This window comes from Mirounga leonina, unplaced genomic scaffold, assembly GCF_011800145.1.
Source record: "Mirounga leonina isolate KUSES-001 unplaced genomic scaffold, KU_Mleo_1.0 Mir_169, whole genome shotgun sequence".
NCBI classification, from domain to species: domain Eukaryota; kingdom Metazoa; phylum Chordata; class Mammalia; order Carnivora; family Phocidae; genus Mirounga; species Mirounga leonina.
In genome coordinates this window covers 20,396,066-20,416,508 of record NW_023270431.1, presented here as the reverse complement: position 1 = coordinate 20,416,508, position 20,443 = coordinate 20,396,066, and the positions used below count along the sequence as shown (strand labels likewise).

General features: G+C 38.1%; 2 protein-coding genes across 4 annotated transcripts in view; one reads left to right on the top strand and one right to left on the bottom strand.

The window, feature by feature from the left end:
• CMSS1 (cms1 ribosomal small subunit homolog) overlaps window positions 1-20,443 on the bottom strand; it is a 380,974-nt gene that overhangs the window by 311,627 nt on the left and 48,904 nt on the right. The window lies entirely within an intron of this gene.
• FILIP1L (filamin A interacting protein 1 like) overlaps window positions 1-20,443 on the top strand; it is a 111,657-nt gene that overhangs the window by 51,556 nt on the left and 39,658 nt on the right. The window contains exon 1 of one of the 3 annotated variants that reach the window (XM_035015217.1): window positions 9,915-10,053. The exons of the other annotated variants lie outside the window; for them this stretch is intronic. The gene's annotated coding sequence lies outside the window, so the exon portion shown is untranslated. Of the gene's footprint in view, window positions 1-9,914; window positions 10,054-20,443 lie in introns of those variants that run through there. 3 annotated transcript variants of the gene reach the window in all.

Genomic DNA, 20,443 nt, shown 5'->3' with positions numbered 1-20,443 from the left:
GACTGTTTTAACCAAAAGTCAGCACCTCTCAGAGGTGAAGTGAGACCTAAGCCACTTTCCTATTTTGAGTCTATTATATATTTAGAAAAAGAAAGAAATGCCAAATTTAAGTTTATGAACTCCTGCTAAATTTTAAACCCTTGCATTCAACAAAGAACTCTTAATCTCCTCAAAAAAAAGGTAAGATGATGAAATGTAACTGGGTTATTTATAAGATAATTATAAGATTTACTTAAAAATTAATTTATAGCACGTCCTAAATGGCACAGTATAGTAATGACACAAATTAGCAATCAATCCATATGATAAACCTGTACTTCTGTCAATCTTATCAGAGTACATCAGCACTTGAATACAAATCTCAGAGTCTAAATTTGAGATCACTGAGAGTCAACATCAGTTGACTGATTAACAGTTGAACAGATTCTCGAGTTTCCCAGTGCTAATAAATGGGTTGGGACTTAGACATTCTGCCATCACTAGGGCAGTAACCATTTGGAATAACTGAAAGTTTTAAAACTCAACTGGAGCAGTATTCATTATGTTTAAAAAGCAATCAGCACTATTTTAAGTTATGATTTGCCAAGAAGCTACTGTTAGGCCATAACTGATTGCTTGAGAAGGGACTCTGCTCTTGAAGCTTTTATTCCTCAAGTCCGTGGGCTGTCAGAGCAGTATCATGACAAAGTTTTTCCCATTTTCATGGTTAAATATACGCCAAGGGGAAATTTCCTTTGCAAATAATATTTATGGTCAAGAGAATTAAAGAAACTTGATTAAATGAAAGAAAGAATAGTTTCTAGATCAAGACTTAATTAGTATTCACTTGATTTAAAAGCACAAGGATATAATCTATCACTGTAAATAGCATCTTTCCCATGCATTTGTCTCAATAGAGCTATGAAATAAATGGCACATAAAATGAATCAAAAGATAACAGTCAATGCATGGAAGTAGTCAGGTAATGAACGATCATTACCTCTTTCTCTTGCTGGATCCATCTCCTGCTGGATGAATCCAAATTCATCCTCATTCATCAGGTTTATGGAATGTCTACTCTGTGTGGAGTATTACTGTTCCAGCCCTCACACAAAATCTCAAAAAGTCCAGGAAGGAGGTTTGAGATATCAAGGCAGAGGGCAAGGCAGAGTGATTGGCACATAGTAGGCTCTCAATAAATGGCAGCAATTCCTTCCTTTTCCTTCCCATTCCCTGGATCTTCTTTATATAAGTGGCATATTTGAGCTGTGAACTTAAATCAGAGGATTGAGAATATGTTTGATAAAAGTCTTAAATTTATGTCATAATCTAAAAACATAAAGAACTTATAGATTCAAAAGTTGGCAATAAATGAAAAAAGTTTAAAACATGGTATGACAGGATTTTAAGTGATCCTTTCAATGTGGACTCTATCAATGTTATTGTTGTTTTAATGCTTATAGTGCCATAAATAGAGAGGGAGAGAGGAAGGAGAAGGAAGGAAGGAAGGAAGGAAGGAAGGAAGGAAGGAAGGAAGGAAGGAAGGAAGGAAGGAAGGAAAGGAGGGAGGAAGGAATGAAAGGAGGGAGGAAGGAAGGAAAGGAGGGAGGGAGGATGGGAGGGAGGGAAGAGGAGAAGAGGAGAGAGAGAAAATTGTACAAAGCAGAAATACTTTCAAGTTCTGTAGTAGAAAAGGCACCATATTCTGTCCTGAGCTCTGCCCCAACTGGGTATCCCTGAACAGAATACTACACAGTGTGGCTTTCACTTATATGAACTATAAGATGAGGTGGCTGACCAGATTTTCTCCAGGATCTATTCTCACTTCACCATCCCATAGTGCAAGCCCAATGAACTAGGTGGCAGATAAGAGAGATACAAAGTTCTATGCCTCTGTGTTATAGTGTTTATCCCCTAAGTTCAAATCCTACTACAAGACACTGAATAGGATTTCTACCAGAGTTTGCTGGAGTTAGTCTACAACTCAAACCCTGGTGCCACTATTTACTAGCTCTGATATTGGACAGGCTACTTAAGCTCTCTGTTCCTCAGTTATCTATCCCGCAGGGTCATTATGTGGATCAAAGTTGATATCATATGTAAAACATATATTGCATGGCATCTATTAAACATTAAATGTGTCATCTACTATTGTTATTATAACAAAGATGTAATACAAACAAAACCAGCAGAGGATAGAAGGAATACATAGAAGCAGTACATGATGAAAATACTTAAGTATGTAGTTGGTCATTAGGAGGCTGGTGATCGGTAAGCTCAATGACACAGTAATCGGATATGGTTACCAGAAAATGCTAGGAAAACGCAAAACACTTTACACGAAGTCTGTAAAGGGGAAAATAATCCTGATATACTGAAGTAATTTGTTCATTCTGAGCACGAGACTTTTAGAAATAGAGTATGAAAAGACTCAAATTATAAAAATAGGAACAGTTTAAGATGCAGGACAAATTGTCTTCAAATATTTAAGAGTCTCATGCTCTACCGACTGAACTAGCTGGGCGTCTTCAAATATTTAAAACACTCTCATGTCAAAGCAATGTATTTATTCAATATGACTCCCTGGAAAGACCAGGAATAGTCAGTAGAAGTTAGAGGAAGCCGGTTTTCAGTTTGGAATGGAATGGACTTGTTGGGGAAGTAAAAAATCCCTGGAGCTATTCAGTACTGACTAATGACAACTGGACGTGCAAGCACCAACTCCTGGTAAGAAAGTTGAAGTTCTCACTCAAGAGAGAATTCAATCTAAGGGTGAACACAAGACTTTCGACATCCCTTCCACCTGCATTTTATGATGTAAATGTCTAGTAACATACATTGTAATAGTATTTCTCATGTACAGAATGACCCTTTGGCATGTATGCAAGACAATGGTGTTAAATGAGAGCACAGAATTAATATTAAAAGTTCAGATCTCTCCATTAAATTTTTGGCTGGAGCTGTCAACCCATGGCCAATTTAGTGGCTTGAGTTGACTACCAGCCATACATAGATCTTCAATTTAAAAGAAATGCAACAAAAATATTGTACTTTTCACCCATAAAGTGGATAACTAGCTCATTAATGCTCCAAACTATTTCCGTAGTTAGTATAAACCTAGGTAAATTATTCTAATATTAATTATAATTTCAGACATAGTCTGACAGTTCTAATGACATTGTTTAATTAAGCCATTTTTGATTCTTCATGTTTCCCAAAAGAGATATGCAGACTTGTAAAACAGTTGTCTGGGTCACCAATTTACTTTTGACCTCAGGACAAGTCCTTTAACCTGAGATCCAATTATCTATTTAAAAAGGGGGGACAAGGGATGGCAATAAGTAAAGTAAGTATTTTCTAAGGCCTTTTACACTCTAAAATGTGCTTTTATGAAACGATCATCCTTCAAAATAAAACTCAAAGCACATTTCTTATTTCTTTACTTGTTCATCATTTTTCCCAGTGAAGACATCTTCAGCCATAATACAGGGATTTGAAGCCTTCAGTCTATAACATCACCAGTGACTGCTCTGAGGCAGTTTTATTCTGTCCTTCTGGGGTTTGGAAGAAGTTACTTGACTGAAGGAGGGGATTTTACAGCTAGAAGCCATCTTCACATCAAGCAATAATTAACTGTAAATAATGGACAAAGCAGCTTTGGTAACAGGAAAGGAGAGTATAAAAATGTCTCTTTCATAAATACAAACTTGGAATGAGCCATTTACTCTAACTTTACTTCCTAAATGCTTTATTTTCTCAGGTCTTCTAGACCCATTTCAATGAGTTTATATTAAAAGTTTATCCTCATGTGTTGCTATATTTGAGTTTCCGATGATAAAAGAAAACATATAAAGTCAACTTACCCATCAGTTTTCACCCTTAGCCAACTATTCCAATGACATCCTAAACTATACCAGTAACTCCCAACATAAAACCTGTTCAACTGTACTTTGAACCCATAGGTCTTTCTCTATAAATATTTAGCCTGAAATCAAGCTCCACAATTATATTCGGTTGGACTATTTTCTTTAAAAATGAACTACTTAAAAAAAAAAAAAAACATGAGATACAAACTATTAGACAAGGTCCCTTTAAAGAGGGACTGGACAAAGTGCTGAGAACAATCTGTACTGGCAGGGGACAAAAAATATGACCTAATAGGTCTTTTCTGTCTCTAATTTCTGTGATTCGAGGATTTTTTTACTCCTGCAGTAATACTTGTGAGTTTAACAGTTTCTCAAAACTATTATTAGTTACCAAGGAAACACAAAATGTTTGCAGAAATAAATAAGCAAATGGACTGGACCTAAATAGCAGGCTTTTCCAGCTTCCCATTTAATAATTGTCGTGGCGTCATATTATCAATTCTTGATTTTCTCCAAGTCATTCTGCTCACCTACTGGCACGCTCACTGGAGACCCACAGCCAAATCATAGCATCCGATGTAAACCAAGAACAGGAGGTTCCTGGATCAACAGGAGAGTCTCTATTAAATGTAGACTTTGCTGCTTCACTTGTTGAGGAACAAAAACTATAGCACTGTCAGTGGGACATCAGGTAGTGGTTGGCTTTGTGACCACCATTTCTAGGGACAATATGCAAATTGCTTTTAAATGACCCACTGTCTACAGAAAAGCAATGAACATGATTAAAATATATAAAGATAAAAAGACACAATATGCATATATGGCCCATAGTGGGAAAACACAGATGTTTTATAAATGTTTATAAAAAGACTAAAAGGGAACATAGTGTGGTTGACCCTTAAACAATGTGGGGATAAGGGGCACCAAATCCTGTGCAGTCAGAAATCTGCGTATAAATTTGTCTCCCCAAAACTTAATTACTAATAACCTACCATTGAACAGAAGCCTTACTAATAACATAATTAACACATATTTTCTACCCGTATTATATATTGTATTCTTGTGATAAAGTATGCTAAAGAAAAATATATTATTAATAAAATCATAAAGAAAATATACTTACAGTACCGCACTGTAAAAAGTCTGCATATAAGTGGACTCATGCAGTTCAAGCCTGTTTAAGGGTCAATTGTACCTCTAACTGTTAATAGTTGGCTGTATTCACGAGGGAGGGCTAGATGTAAAATGTCTTTTCTACTTTTCTGCATTTTCCAAATTATCATGGGCATTGAACTGTTCTAAAATTGATTTTCAAAGCTGCAAAAAATCATCTTAATAACAGGCTTCTCATTCTCTAGTATTACTACTGTATTACCACTGACACTGTTGCTATAATCAGCCTGAGTTCGCTCTCAAAGGCATTAGTCCCTGTTGTAAAATCAAAGTCAGCTGAAGTATGAATAGGAATAGTTGAAGGGCTTCTGGAAACTTCAAGGACTACAGAGGACAGGAGATTTGGGTTGCAGATAAGAGCAAGTGGATCTCTATGCAAATCCAGGTTCACTGTAACCCATTAATTGTTGGTGGAAGGTTCTAGGTGCGCAGTGCACGTGCTGTGTGCTGCCTGGAGATGCGGTAGGTTTTGTGTGGGCGCTTATTTTTTTTTTTAAAGATTATTTATTTATTTGACAGAGAGAGAGAGAGAGAGAGAGAGCAGAAGCAGGGGGAGCAGAGGGGAAGGAGAAACAGGCTCCCGAGTAGGAAGCCCCACGACAACGACAACAACGACCATGACGATGAGCCAGAGGACACGGGGCTCCATCCCAGGACCTTGGGATCATTACCCAAGCTGAAGGCAGACACTCAACCAACTGAGCCACCCAGGCGCACCTTGTGTGGGCACTTATGTGTACAAAACTAGGCAGAAGACACCTGGGCAACAGAAAGAAGAGTGAAAGGAACAGGTTAGAACACTGATTGTTCAGAGTGCCTGGCTGGCTCTGTGGGTAGTGTGACTCTTAATCTCAGGGTTGTAATTTCAAGCCCTAAATTGCGCATGGAGCTTACTTAAAAAAATAAAATAAAATGCTCTTAAAAAAAAAAAGAAAAAAAGGAAAGTGATTGTTATTGGCACGGAGAGAAGGCGCTTTTGCCCTGAGACATCCTTTTTGGCTCTACGTTCTATAGCTGCCCACCGGTGGTGCTCAGTCCCTTCCTCTTAAGTTGTGTAGCAGCAGAGAGATCAGCGCTGGATACATGGCAGGCTAGCCCAAGGCTCACAGACAAAGCTGCTTTGCAAGAAGCCTGCCAGTGAGGTATCAGAATGTTCCCTGAGGTGGAATACTTTAATGCCAAAGGCTCACACTCTGGCTAATCCAACTGCAGCCTAATGTAACGCAAGCCTACAGAACTTTTCCCCATGCCACCGTGGATCTGTCCCCACTACGCTCAGCTTCTCATACAGGACTATGCCTGTGATAAGAATTGTTTTCCTTTGTGTGTTATAGTGTTTTCACATACACTATTTTATAGATGCAAAGGAGCAAACATATCACACTCAAAAGTTAGTGTTACTATCCCATAAATTCCAACAGAGCTTCCAGGGAGCGGTGCACATCACCCCTTAACTGATGAAAGAAGCATTAGTGAAAATTGGGGGCAGCTGGGAAGAAAGGTGCAGTTAATTAAGAATACTGTTTCTCTTGCACTTATTTGGATGATTAAAAGACTTCACCAGTCACAAGAAGAAACAAAGGCAGGGAGACAGGGCATGAAAGAAAGAGTAGTCATTTCACAAAGAGAAACTGGCTTTGACATTCTTGGTAACATGTTAATGGTATTTTTAAACAGTTAAATGACAATATTGGGTACATTGCTAATAACATCGGTTTTTGTGGTCACTGTATTGAACTCCTGGCATTAGCTTTAACCACGGGGAAATTGCTGATATTCAACTGGTTTTGACTATCTAACAAGAGTGATTCATATAGTTCAATTTAATCGATATATTCTAGTTTCCACCCTTCTTCCTCATTAGAAAGCAATTAGATTGGTAGAAAAATTCCTTTGAACCATTTCCAAATAACAACTTAAAGCTACTGCTGATTTAGATCATAAATTTAAATTACTCATTATAGAAAGGACTTTAATTTGTAGTTATAATTGTTTGTAGGAAATTCTGGATTATAAAATAAGACGAGTCATATAGCAATTGGACAATAAAATTTTCAGTAAAAAAGGAAGTAAAATTTTTCAGCCAAGACTGAGGCACAGTGGTCATAACTCCATTCTTTTGTTAAATACACGTCAGAAGCCCAGAAAACAAAAATTACATCTCAAAGAGAATGTTCATAGGAAGGGAAAAGGAAATAAAAGTCTACTTGCGGACTCCTGTGGCCAACAGAACATAATACCAATGGCTGCTTGGAGTTTCCAAACAAGAACTGGGGTGCTCTTGTGTCAGATAAACATCCCCCCTGCTCAAGACCCTTGACTTTCATCTGTTGGAAAACTGTCATATTATTCTAATTTTATTAGACCAAAACATGTTGCCAACATCCTCAAAAAAGCTGTCTTAGCTTATATACAAATAGTCTTAGTCTTACATACAAATCCATGATGTCTCCAATATGAACAACTTCCCTAGGGTTATTCAGTGCATAATCAGGGTGGCTCTGGTGGGTGGCCTGCAAAGGTCAGTCTTGGTTTTCCTAGTTTAACATTCAGTCTGGAAAATAAAGATAGAAACTTCTCAACTAAATCCGAGCATTTTTTTAACTAACACTTCTGAGAGATTCTGAGCAAACCATTAAGAGAAGACTAAGGCTGTATTCATAAACACTGGTTCAAATCACTACATTTGCTACTTATTAGCAGTATGACCTTGGTCAAGCCATTTTGCCCTTCCAAATGTGTTTCCTCATCTGAAAAGTATGACTAATACCACCTTACAATGATGGAGTACTTGTAGAACACTAAGCACAGTGACTAGCATGAACTAAAAAGCTCAACAAATGTTACAACTGGTTCCTGAAGAGTGGTATATATCGTGATCTCAGTCGGAATGCTGAGTCATAGGTGGGTCAGAGATCACTGCTTCAGGGAGTAACATAGCACCAGGCAAGGCACACAAGGAGTTCTAATCCTCTTTTCTCTTGCTTCATAACCCTAGACGAGTGTTGTATCCACTTAATTTCTCTGTTCTTCAGCTACTACAGTTAAAGAAAAGGAAGAAATAATGCTGACATATTTTACAGGGGAATTGGGAAATCAAAAATATGGAAATAAATGCAAAGCATGAGTACAAAAATGTGGGAAAGAAATAAAATAGTCCAATGTTATGAAACCTCTGTACCTATCAGAGGGGAAAGGAGGCAAAACCAGTTACAAAAATGCTGGCTTTGGGTAAAGATACTTTGTCACCAGTTTGAAGCTGAGATGCAGGTGTTTATGCAACTTTCCAACAATCATTTTATCTCATTGAATGAATCAAATCTAGCATAAAAGTCTCAAAAACATGTTTAATAAGTACAAGGCAAGTATAGGAGACTAAAAAGATTCAACCACACTTTCACAACTATAAGGTAGGATAAAACTAACAAACCAATATCTAAAATGTTAATATGAAAGTGTAAATCAAATATTAAATTTTAAGCTCAGTGGAAGGGTACAGTCATTGGTTTCTCAAAACAGTATATATAAAAAGCAGAAGTTTAACAGGCTTCTCTGTAGAGAGTGATATAGAAGAACTATCAAAGTGAGCCCACAGTTCAGCAAAGATGACACACGTTTTTGTGCCCTGTGTATTTTTTTCACCATTTTCACTAACTATATATTCTCTGCAACCAGCCTTTCTCTACTCCAAACTAAGGAAAAGAAACAAACTGCTTTCATTATTCCTGTTTGACAAAACATATGAAAACAGTAGTTCTATAAACCTATGTACATCATAATAGGAAGCAATCCTATTTTAATGTTTATTTAAAAAGTTAAATAGACTCAAGTCATTAAAACTACTCAATTCATTTGGAGCTTGCAAATAAGGCAGCCACATCCTTAATTTACTTAGCAGATTCACCTAGTTGGTTAGAACTTCAGAGATTACTTCTCTTATTAATGTGCAAAATAATTAGGAGGCTAATTCTCATTTCCCAGAAAAAGAATTTTTAAAAGTAAATCTGCCCTATACTAGAGGCTTAATTCAGTCATATTTGATCAGTTTCTTTTTTCTTCTCATGTCTTTGTTTGCTAGGAGAAGAGAACAAATGGATTAAAACTGGTCCTGAAGTTCTATTTTTACACTTTGTCTTGAAAGTACAGCATAAAACATTTATTTTTTTTAAATAAATACTTTCCCTGACAAATAAACATTAGTTTGAACTACTTTCGTTAAAACACAGGCATGCAGAAATGAGGAACTAGGAGGTTCTTTCAGGAAAAACACTGAAAAAATAAGATTTCATCTGGCCTTCCCATCATCACTTGAAGAATTGTTTGGTAGTTACATCATCAGGAAATAAAATACTATCCTCTGAGGACCCCTACTCTTTACAAAAAAGGAAAGAGAAGGTTTGAAGTCTAAATCCCCCTCGGGATGTCTAAAAAAAAAAAAAAAAAAAATCCAAAAAACTAAAAAAGGCTTCTGGCTCCCTCTCCCGCCTCCCCCCAGCAACCAAAAAACAAATGTAACAGAAATATATTTACAAAAGTTTAAATAAGAATAACAGGATGTGCATTTAAGAATCTGAAGCAATAACAGGAGCTTTAAAGCCCCAGAGGGAGAAAAGTTACTAAAGGATTGACCATGACCCCCAATGACTTGGTTAGGCAGGCAGGAGGGCGCCGGCGTCCCGGGCCCGCAGCCCATTCCCCTCCGCGGGGAGCCAGGGACTGACCGTCCGTTCACACGGTCCGAGCGTCGGCGGACCTGGGGCGCATTGCAATCTCTGCTGCACCACCACCACCACCGCCGCCGCCGCCGCCGCCGCCGCCGCCGCGGATCCGACTGTCATCCGCGCCCCCGCCTCCCGCGCCGCACACGCGGAGCGCCTTATAAGGCAGCGCAGTGACGTAACGCCCTTAGGCCGGGCGCGCTCGGCGCCCCGCTCGCATTGTTCGGGCGACTCCCGGAGCGCGCACAGCCGGCTCGCAGCGCCGCGAGACTGCGGCCCCCTCCGGCCCCCGCCCGGCCCCGGCGCCGGCAGCTCAGGTAAGCCCGGGAGAGCCGCTCAGCTCCAGCAAGGCGCATAGCTGTCAGAGAACCAGGCGGACTGTAAGTGGCTTTTAAAGTTAGCATCACCAACTGCAGACAGGTTTCGAAAAGCGCGTCCAGTGAACTCTAGGTTCAAAACCTTTTTAAACTCACACAAAACTTAGAAAGTTTACTCCAACGGAAAAAAACAGATATGGGATTTGATTTTAAATGACGAGTGCTGGGGGATCACTATATATCACATACTCTCTCCAAGTGAGCCACAACTGAATCCTGCCTGTGTTGAGAAATCTTTGGGAAAGGGTGGTGGGGGGTAGATATATTGTAATACCACAACTCAATCTCCTTATCTCTCCTCGGACTTGAATTCCCTTATGTCTTAGAAGAGCAAAGTGCGAAACACTACCACATGGTAGTGGATTTATTAGTGCCGCTTCTCACTCCCTCCCCTTTGTGAATCTTCATATAAAAGACTAGAAAAACACTGTTAGAAATACATCTTGTAATTAGGATGAATCTAACTTAAAAAGTTGAACACTTAAGCTTCAAAACTTACAAACTCTAATCTGTCTTAAAAGCATTTGCCAATTTGTACATGGACGTGACATAATTTTGAGTTCCAACTTTTTACTTCAACTCCAATCAATGGATAAATGACAAAATGCACTGAAAATTAAAGATAATGCTAGTTTCTCTAGAGTAATATTTTGGACAATGGTTTGTTATGTAGAAATGCTAATTTAAAAGGTAAAGCCTGTAGAAGAATTTTGTTAAACTGTGGCATTTTGAACTTTAAGTTACATCTAAGCCCCGAACAGGCTATTGCTATAAATGGACCCTTACCATATGATAGTTAAACACCTGGATGAACATCTGCATATTTTACTTTTCAGAATAAAAATTAGCAGAAGAGTTAAAAAAGAAAATATGCTATGTCACATTTAAAACATTGGAATAAGAGATGAAAAAACCATCTATCACTCAAACTTTATTTGGTTTGAACATATACTGTAAAATAAAATTTAAGAAATGTATGACAATTATTTCCCTTTTTAAATAGCATCTATATTTAACTTATCACTTGAAACAGCATTTTCTACATGCCCAAAATTCGGGATTTATCTGTTTCTAGTAATTCCTGTGGTTGAGTATTTTAAAGCATATAATATTGGTGCCTACTACTTCTGCTTCATGGAGTTTTGTTTTGTTTTGTTTGGTAATTTTGTTTGGAGCAATGCAAGATTTGGTTTCAGTATTCTAAAAGAAAAATTATATGTTATTTGGTCTGAAGACGGGCTATGTAAACTGCAGGTTAGTATGGAAAAGTAGGATTTCCCTAAAACTATTATTTCAAATCTAGGGAAGCCTACCATAATGAGAAGAAAGCGGGGCCGACACCCAGGTCACTGTGAAGTACAAAATATGCAATAGAAAAGTTGTTTATTTGATACAGGCTGTTAATTGGAAATGGAAAAATTCTTGCTTTGGTAAAAAGATATTCCACTCTTTTGGAACTGATAGAAGAGGAGGGAAACATAAACCATCAGTTACTGTTTCAGCTATACCCAGAGTGCCATCTGTACCATAAACTATAGCTCAACTGTTGAAAATCATAACCTCTATTAAATCTCTAACAGCTGTGTTTCCCAGGGTCTGCATTTTTTTTTAATAGGCAAGCATCATTTTTTTACATCTTTAAATGACACACTTCAATATTCCACACTTTTTTCCATTTATTAACTATAAAGCATGGCTCAAAGAACCAACCACCCATAAGACCCTTTTAAAACTGAAAGTTAAACAAGATTTATTGTGGATACATTACCACACAGTGGGCTCTCTGAATGAGAATTAGTCCTTGGGACAATCTATATGATAGAAAAAATATTTTAGATAGAATGAATGTAAATTTTTACATTTCCAAATAAAGCAAATATTAATTTTATGCTTAACAAATTCATTTCTCCTTTTATGGCAATTAAACTTAAATATGAAGCACTGATATTTTTGTGATATTTTCCTAATGCTGTGATGGAGTCTACAGAAATAGCCAATATGAAAACACAAATCAAGCTTTTCCAAGTCCAGTTGCAATTCCCATAAATTTACCTTCTCAAAAGCCTGTGAATTTTGTTTTATGGTTCTTACTGCCCCTTCTCCCCAGAAAAGTGACTTTGGTAATAAATGGATTTTGAGGTAAAAAAGTGAAAATGGAGAACCAAGAATAAAATTCCATTTTCTTCTTAGGTCATGTTCTGTGTATATCTAATGCTTTAGAGCAAAGTGAATGCTTTTACAAGGTGAATAGAGAAAAAAATACAGCCTCCTCTTTAAGGGGAAAAGGAAGGGAGGCAGGAAGAGAACTATTTATAAAAACTGGATATTGTGGCATAATAACCAGAAGATGTAAAGCAATATTGTTCTCAACCTGCTTCACGTACTGAAATCTGTTGTTCACATAGCTGGTCATTATATTTGAAAAATCTAACACATCTTACCTTATCCTCTTGGGTATATCGTTAATTTTAAAAGATTTTTAAAGTTTGTTTAATTTGTCTTTGACTATGAATGTAGCTTCAATTTAGTCTGGTTAGTTTCTGTAAATTATGTTTCAAATAAGGATTTAAAGATGAAGAGACACTGCATAAGCAGCCAGCATCACACACTTTAAAAGAAATATTTCTATGGCTGCTTCTGCCATCACTACAGTATTTATACGCCCACCAACTCAATCACTTATATTTACTATGTGCTGGTCAGTTTCTACTTCGAATGTTAGGTGCACTAATTCCTAGAGGATCATCCCAACACTGTTGTAAGCCTTCCTACATCCCCTTTTTCTTAAAAAGCAGAGTTGAGATTCTCTCTCCCTGGCTTTCTTCTATACTAACATTACCTCTGATTGGGAAAGCTGAGCAAAACAAAAGTGGAAAGACTCTCCAAGGAAAGCCCCTTGGTTCTTTTTCAGATATGGGAGAAGCATTCCCTTTTCATGTTTGTTCTCTCAGATGCTTTAGCAGATTAAGATAGGACAGGAGCAGTTTTAATTCTGAGCCCCAAAAACAGAGAGTAACACATTAGCAGTGTTCTATCTCCAGTCTGACCATCCTCACATTCCTACTCTGTATTGGTTCCAAAATCAGATTAACTCTTAAAGATACAATTACTATTTTTAATGATAAACTTGAGGAAGGGTGTGTGTGTGTGTGTGTGTGTATGTGTGTGTGGTGGGGGATAAGGAAGTATGTAAAGAAATAGGTGTGTAACTGTACCATTAGGGCAGGTTAAGGTGTAGCCAAACCCAACTTCTTGTTTCTGTTTATAATTTCTAATTCTAGCCTAAAGGACAGTTTTAACAGTAAAAGAGAACATAAACACTCAACTCCACAGATAGGAATTTAAAGAAACTTGGTAAGTTTTTCTATACGGACAATGGGATGCCCTAGGCCCCAGAGAGTCTACCCACACTCTCTGTCTCTCTCTCTCTGGCAAGGAATGTCCACAGAGCTTTATAGGTGGAAGAAGCCTTGGAAGCCATCTGATCCAAATGCCTCACCTTACAAAAGAAACTGATGTACACAGTGTGACTTGGCTCAGAGACAGTTACTCAGAGGCAGAGCCAAAGCCCCCTGCATTCTTGGGCTACAGCCTTTGCTTTCTCCTTAAATTAGTGCAAGGAAGAGATGAGGGCAGAAGCCCCAGAAGAAGTCTTGGCACTGGAGGTGTTAATTTGGATATAAAATCCATTAAAAAAAAAAAAGCAGAAAGGTTCAAAGTTCTTGTTAATAAATATAAGCAGTAACAAGGCAAGGGGAAAGGAGGGAGGTGAAAACCAGTAGAGTTCAACCAGGCTATTACAATGGAAGGGAGGTGATAAAAGGAAGACAAAACAAATAATAACTGTACTTAAAGGTCCTCCAGTGGCAAAGCCCACCCTGCTTAGAAGCTGAGTGGCTCCCCAGAAAGAATGTATGCTCTGTGTCAAAGACATTCAGGTCTGAACCACAACTTGACAACTGACCTCTTCTCAGCATCTTCCAACTAAGCATTCTACACTCTCCATACCTCCCCAGCTTGTAGGTTCCCTTTCAAAACTCAGTGACTCAAAGCCTTTAAAACAACCTTCTCAAAAACTGCAGAGGAAGTAACTAATGAAGGTTATAAGCTCCTGGTGATACTTACACCTTGCTTTACTTTCCTTCACACAATGCATTGCTACGTGACATTAAATTACATATTAACTACTTATTTGTCTATTGTCTCCGACACCTTGAGTGTCAGTTTTGCAACCAACTTTATTCCTAGCACCTGGCAAAGTATCTCGCTATAGTTAGTAGGTGTGTCACTGGGACAAGAAGGGTGTTGGATAAATGTACAAACAAATAAATTACAACCTAGAAGCTCCTTACTTTCTAAGAAAAGAGTATTTCTGAATATTATGGGCTAGGAAGGGCCTCTTCGTCGAGATTCTGTTTAGTAGCCTAAAACAAATCTCTGCCACTATCTGAAGTAACCACATAGAACTGACTACAAACACAAAAACCAGGAAACAAACCAGGCTCAAATGAAGTCAACACAGTGAAATCTACTTTACTATACACTACGTGTTGTGTAGGCAGACTAAATCAGATGCTTCTCTGCTCTCTGCCTACCTCCACCTGCCTGCCTCACATTAACTTCCTCCCCCAAATAATGAGAATAAAGGTGGTGAAAGAGTACTAAGTGAATAGCTGTGGGGCATGGAATGGATGGGAAGCAAAATATGGATGAGCAGAGTGTAGTGGTTTTTGTCCTTAGGGAAGGGTAGTTTCCTCTGTTTTCCCTAATCTCTGTGCCTCAGCTGAAGGCCTACAAGATGCAGTGATTGGGCCCAAACAGCTTGTCCTTGCCATAACTAGAAACCAGCAGATTACCTTTTACGAAGCATCACTTTGATTCTGAAGTTTCTGTGGGGAGTTCAGTGAATCTGCCAGGTTTCACAGAAAAGGAGTGATTTTTCTGTATTTCAGTTAGCTAATTCCAATGTCAACCTTTGAAGCCAGCCTAGGGCTTATAACTCTTCTTCAGCAGCAAACATTGACTGAGTTATCTTTCAGGCACTGTGCTAATAAGCACAAGGCAGGACAACAGGCCCAACAACTAAGTTCTCCACACACCATACCATGTCACTAACCTAGGTACACCTACTAACACAGGCCCCATGTTGGTGACAGTGACTTAAGATCACCAGCAGCTCTTGCACAATGCTCCTGTCCCTGTTCTTTTTTTAATAGACTGATAAAGCAACATAGGTAAGACAGGTCAGCTGTACATAAAAATTAAGTGAAGGTAAACAATGTGGGACTGTTAAAGAAGAAACAAAACCAACCAGAACAGAGTCAATCTTTAAGCTTGCTTGTGTACTTACTAATGATACTAAATTGTCATGGACAAATAGTGTTATCTCAATGGTAAGACTAAAGAGTAGGAATAATGGTTCATAAATTCCAAGTTCCCCTCTTCTTCTTGTCTCTACCATCTATTCCCTGGGTAAGCCTCCTGTAGCCTTGGCTTCCACAAACCTAAAAAAAGGAAACACTCATCCACCATAAGCATCTCTCAATACTGGGGAAGGATAGAATAATGAGCAGTAACCACTAAGGGTACTGATTAACTGGAACTAAAGACTATATAAAAATATAAGCTACTGGTCATATCATTACAGAAAAATTAGCTAAAGAAAATGGGAGGACTGTGAGGGGGAAAAGTCCACTCTTAAGCACAGAGAAAAGATTAACAGAACTGTAGTATTTGAGCCTGTGAGAGCTCCAAATCATTGCACCAAGAACAGCCTCAAAGATGAGGTCAGCCCTTCAAGATGGGCAGCTCAGACAGAAGCAAATCTGCCAGATTTACTGTATCTCATGGCCCACCAGTCTTGGAACAAAAGTTTAAAGGTGAACTAAGTTTTTCTCTCTCTTTTTAAAATTCTTTTTTTAATAAAATTCTTTTTTAAGTGAACCAAAACAAAAAACAAATCTCTGAGCAGAAATCATAAAAGCAATGTGAAACATTCATCACATTTGGGCTGACAAGACTTAAGTGACTGCTGCTGTTATATGTGAAGAAAAGGAAGGTGCTGCTTGGCCTAGAAGCTTGAGAAGAGCAGAGAAAGTTCTTTCTTGCTAAAGACAAAGGGCCATGTAGTGAGATGCTATCCAAATCCCTTAGCCTTAGTTTGTTAGTCTGTTAACTGGAAATGGCAGAGGACGTAAATCACTCTGTGGAATTTTAAGAGAAGTAATCCTTTGGGGCTAAAGGGAAAATTGTTCTTTAAAAATAATATTGATTCATTTATTATCAAGATAGTTAAACAGTCATGTTATTAAAAAAATACATTATGTTTGAGGTTGCATATTATCCTTTAGGCTTTCATGGAACTAGATAAATGGGGCAGACAGATCTTTTAGACAAAGGTGTGAATAATTCTGTCAAGTGATCTGGGGTTCCCACTCAATTCCCCTAAAATTATGCCTCACAAGATTCTTCTTACAATCCCATAAAATTCACTGGGCTGGGTAAAGATGCAAAGAATCACAAACAAAGTTAAGATTCTCTGGCTGGACTTTCCCCATCTTGACTTTATTTAAATTTGTCTTCAAGTGAATTCCTCATTTCACTAAAGGGTTGTCCCTCCTCAGAAGTGACAGGAACAAGAGGAACAAAACTTTATTTTTTCTTCTGTTCTAATAATAAGAACAAATTCTGAGAACTTTAGGTATCATTCAGCCCAAGAAAGAGTTCTGTTCCCCTAAGAAATGGTTCTTCTCATCTCTCAATCATTTGGTCATCAAGTACATACTGAATTCAAACCCATGTGGGGGATATAGAGATATTAAATCCTTCATGGAGCTTAGAGTTAGTTCAAGAGCAAAATTAATATCCCAAAACAAATTAGAAAGTGGTATAAAACAATATAAAGTATTTGTGTCACAAAACTATAAGGGCTTTGGGGACTCAGAAAGGGGGCATCAGCCAGACAAGTTAGGGAACAAACATTCAAAGAAAAGATGGGACCTGAAATGTAAATGGAAGCTATTGAATGGAGTATTCCAAAAAGGATGGCAGATTTATTCCTTGGAAGTCTACTATGGAAATGGAATCTGAGGTTAAAAAAAAAAAAAGGCTTGAATCAGGATCCAAGCATCTAAACTATGGTTTTTAAATCCAGTGTATGGCCTTCAAAACAACCTGGACTTATGTAGAGAGGAAGTCATCTCTTTAAAATGAAGATTAAATATGACAATAAAGCAATTGGCACAGTGCAGGACCCATAGTAGACACTCAGTGAATGGTACCTATGATTTTTCTAGTTAAGCCAGTCTGCCCACAGGATGGTGCTCCATCATCATCTGAGCTATAAATAGGGTTCCACCAGGTTGAGGCACAAGGGGTTGCCTTAGTACCAAAGAGTGGTGCTTTGTAGGATGCAGTCTGGAAGAGCTCATGTTCTCTTATACCCAGACATAAAGTGAAGTAAAGGATTAAGCCTTTTGGAGAGAATCCATGTATCTAGTGCCTAACCTCAGCTACTCTGAAAAGTGAGGTTATCTTTTATTCTGATTTCCCTGCTAGAAGGGAATCCCTCTTACGAGAAACCCACATGAGCTTTCCAAAGGGTGTTTAGTCACCTGAAATAAGAAACAAGTTGCTGAGTAGTTAAACGACCAAAGAGCAAAAGGCTTATTAAAAAAAACTAGCCTGGAATCTCCCTGTTTTACTTCAAAAGTCCCACCATGCCTGGGAGGCACACAAATAAAACAAATGGGTAAGACCAATCTTAACATTGGCTGAAGAGCTTATATCACATCCTAGCCACAGACAATAAAGAATCCTAGTCTAAGTACTAAGAGTTTAAATACTTCTTCATAGGTGTTAATTTTTTTAGTTTTAGTGTACTTTCAAATTTAGCATAACATTTTAAGTGTCAGACACTGAAAAGATTTATTCCTTTACTTTTATAGCATACTTATATAACCTTGAATGACAGTACTTGACATATAAAGAACCAAAAATAAATCTGAATCCCATGAAATTCCAATTAAGGTCCCATGTAGTTATGAAGCATTGGGACCTAAAATCTCTTCTGATGAAACAAAATACACATTTTTAACATACGAATTTGTAGACAAGGCTATACAAAAAAGGGAGGAAAGGAGTTTAAAGGTTTGTGGAGGTTTTATTCTGTGGAACTGAGATTTGAGCATTATCAAAGGCTTTGTAAACCTTAGAGATCAAATTGTATAGCTTTCCCCATGTTGCAGCTGAGATGAAAGGCAGATAAGGCAAAGTCATAAAGCTAAGTCAGTAGCATATTTTGGTCCAGCATTCCCTGTCCATTAGATAACACAGCTCTTCTTTTTTTTTTTTTACAGATTTTATTTTATTTATTTGACAGAGAGAGAGAGAGAGAGACAGCTAGAGAGGGAACACAAGCAGGGGGAGTGGGAGAGGGAGAAGCAGGCTCCTGGCCGAGCAGGGAGCCCGATGCGGGGCTCGATCCCAGGACCCTGGGATCATGACCCGAGCCGAAGGCAGACGCCTAACGACTGAGCCACCCAGGCGCCCCTAGATAACACAGCTCTTCTGAAAGTGGCTTTTCTGTTGTTTGAAAATTGGGGTTTGCTTTTTTTTTCTTTGTTTTCAGCTGTGAATGAGTGAACTTTAAAAGTGAAGAATAGTGAAATCAGTATTTGCAAAAACACTTTTTCAACTACTGCAAATCTGAAATAGTTTGACCTTTCTTGAAATTCAAATCACAAGGTCAGATATAGTCAGGGCAGAAATGGATGGGTATTCATATAGCACAGATACAAGGTATACAACAGCCTTTTCTTTAATTCTGCCACAAACAGATTTCTCACAGAGATAACCATAACTAAATGGATGAAACTTGCTGAGGAACAAAATCAGCAGCAGACCCAAAGCCAAGGGAAGCAGAGTGTAGGGCCACTGCTTTCACCTCTAGCAGGTCTGTTGCTAAGCACTGTAGCATCTTGATTGAATTGCCCCTTACTACATAAGGTTAATATTCTCTAGAACACATTCATCTGAAAAGAACCCAACTTAGAGAAGAGAAAATAAGATCAAACTCTGTGTTCATGCATTCTGTCTTCTCAATACTTGGGAATGGCAGAAAAGGAAAATCTAACCCAAATGCTTGGAACTGTCAGGGAAAATTAAACAAGGCTTAGATGACCAAAATAATTTTAGTTTTTACAGTGCACACAAGGGGATGCAAAACACAGACCACACACACAAAAATGGTCATATACATTCCAAGGAATTCTAGATTAAAATGTTCCCACCTGTCTGTAATTAAACTTTACATATGGCCCATGCTATATAGCTCTCTAAAACATCATGGAGAAGACAGAAATCAGTCATCCTCACGAACTAGGAAAAGTGGGTAAGGGTAGATGGAGGATGTTCACTGTGGTTCATGATCTGATTGTTTGCTCAGCAGGAAGCCAAGCCAAGCATCAACCTTCATCCTCCAATAGCCCTGACCTATGACTACTATTCAGTGCTATCAAATGTTCGTAGTCGCTTTGTCCCTTATTTACTGATTTACTATAGCTAAAATGGAAGGGGTGGGGGTGGAATTCTCTAGGGATCAAAATGTTTCACATTTTACACTTGTGGCTCCTATTTAAAAGCCTGTTTCTCATGGCAAACTGTGTGACTCAGTAGTCACAATAGAATATAAGCCTCTGTTGTTGTGGTTTCTAAATTTCTGAAGTTTTAATTTCCCACTAACAAGTTAGGAAACGTTTGGTTTCCCAAGCATACCATGTTAGCCACTGCCTCTGTAAAGGCAGCCAGACTACAAGGAGGTGAAAACCAGTGAACTCATCTATTCTGGCACATGACTGCTCTCTGCTTTGGCCTTTTATGTTAAATCTGACAAACTGAATGAACACCAGTGAATTAACGTATGAAAGCCAAATAAAAGAGGAAAGCCTTTTTTTTTTCTTAAAGACTTACAGGAACTAGTGGCTTAAAAAAATTTTTTTTTGGCTCAGAATAAGATTTGGAAAAGGATATACTCTTTGTAACCTTTTAAAGGAGAGAAAATTCAAGAAAGAAAAGTAACCTACCAAAGAAAAAGTGTTTAGAGAAAGGAATTATACTAATCTTCCAAAATACCTATTCGTAATATCTGAATGAAAATAACCTGTGATCTGGGAAGAGAAAAAAAAGGGACTAATGGAGATTAAAAACAAAGAAAATTCTGCAGCTACACCAGAATGTTCTTCTAAAGAATCCATGCCTGTTTACCTCAATCCACTAAGACACAAAAGAAACCTCCAAATATAGATGAATTTTGAACAATGAGAAATGCAAA